Here is a 2,115-nt window from a genome sequence, read left to right as displayed (position 1 = left end):
CCCCCCATTTTGGGTAACTAATGTCCAAGTTGCCCATCCCTGTCTACTCTGTGTATGGAGTGGGTGGGAATGATCCTTGCTGTAAAGATTTGTTCCTTCTTTTGAGCTGTACCCAGAGGTGTAGGTCAAGTTCATCAAATTGTATCAGATTACTCTTTTTTTCCCCCCTCTTATTTCTCCTCTCCTTGAGCTCTGATCATCCAGTCATTGAAGCCAGTGGGTATTATCTGCAAGTGTGGGTGCATATGTCCTCTCTTCTTATCAGCTGGACTCTTCACTTTCCACTCTACTCCTCTGTGGCTATGTCACTGACTCTGGGCCCAAGAGTCCCCAGGTCTTGCCACACTGCAGGCCAACCAGGTCTCTACCCAGGTTCATAGGAGTCTATTGAACATTGTAGGGCTTAGCTTGCAGCTTCATTGCTGTTTTTTCCTCACTTCCCCTTATCGGTGATGAACATGGTCACCAATCACAGTGTGTATTCCCATTGAGTCTTAGTCTTGGAAAGGGGTTTGCACTGAGGGGACCTAACCACTTGCCTTGATGTTTCCTGGGCAAGCAGCTTGCTTGTTCTTGTAGTAACAGTCGGTCTGCCTATATTGTTTTGTATTTTTCCTGTACGTCTTTCTTTCAAGAAATATCTTCTGTTTTTCTAACCGCTCCAGTCTGATCTGCTCGTCCTTTTCAAGAGGAAATTTCCTGCCTCTGAATATTCAGGATGTGGTTCAGGATTCCACCTATAGTTTTATGTAATGCATAGGCTCCACAGGAAGCCTCCTTCATTGGGCACGTTGTAGCCCCATATTAGGTATTCCAATCAGTTATAGGCAGAAGATGGACTTACAAACTTTCTATGGTGATATTTCTGGCTATTCCTTTCTCTCCCCCTCCAGTGTCTACTTTATAATGTAATGCAAGGAAAACCAAGATTCAAAAGACAGCCAAGCATCTTAACATTATTTACCCCTTTTTCCCCATTCCAACCATTTCTCAATCCCTGTATCCCAAAGCCCTGTTGTTCCAAGGTTGCGCATACATCATTATTTACCTCTATCCCACTTAGCCCATGCAAACCTGCCTAATTGTTCTCCCATCTGCTTTGTTCTTCCATTCCCCTCTGCCTTCTTGTATATTGTCCCCCTCCTCAGAACCCAAACTATCCTATGTCTATTCCCTGCCCTGTGCTCCACTTTCCCCTCCCTCGCCTTGCCCCACCCCAACATCCCAGCAACCAGCAAAGCATCCACCCCCATTTAGTATGGGTTCTTTTTCTTAGTCTTATACAGTAGGGGTCCTATGCAGTATTTCTGCTTTTGTGACTGACTAATTTCACTCAACATAATATCCTCAAGGTTCATCCATGTTATGTGGTGGCTTCCTGCTTCCTTGTTATTCTTCAAGGTAGCATAATATTCCATTGTGTGTATGTACCACAGTTTGTTTATCTGTTCTTCAATTGATGGGCACTTTGGCTGTCTCCGTCTTTTTGCTATTGTAAATAGTGTTGCTATGAAAATTGGTGTGCATATATCTTCTCATGTTTTGGTTTGTATTTCTTGTGGGTAAATACCAAGTAGAGGAATTGCTGGATCGCAAGGTATTTCTATTTTCAACCTTCTCAGGAAGCACCATATTGTTTTCCAGAGAGGTTGAACCATTTTGCAGTCCCACCAGCAATGCAGGAATGTCCCAGTCTCTCCACAACCTCACCAGCATTTATTGTCCTCTACTTTTTTGATCTTTGCTGTTATTGTTGGTGTGAGATGATATCTCATTGTTGTTTTGATTTTCATCTCTCTAATGGCCTAGCTTAAAGCGTCTCATTACAACCCAGTAGCCCCTGCTGCGCTTCTGCCTCTTGATTGAGATCCAAGGACAGAAATCCTGCCTTTGAGCCAGACTTAAGGACCCTAGCACAAGGAGATTCCTATTTAACAGCAACCACACAACCGTCACTCATCTGTCTGTCATGCTGTGGTGGTTTGAATTGCTGTGATTCTGAGGGCTATGCCACCGGTATTTTAAATAACCAGCAGGGTCACCCATGGTGGACAGGTTTCAGATGAGCTTTCAAACAAAGACAGACTAGGAAGAAAGCGTGACAAATTACTTCTG

Source organism: Chrysochloris asiatica, unplaced genomic scaffold (assembly GCF_000296735.1).
Source record: "Chrysochloris asiatica unplaced genomic scaffold, ChrAsi1.0 scaffold00257, whole genome shotgun sequence".
NCBI lineage: Eukaryota > Metazoa > Chordata > Mammalia > Afrosoricida > Chrysochloridae > Chrysochloris > Chrysochloris asiatica.
This window is presented reverse-complemented; position numbering follows the sequence as displayed.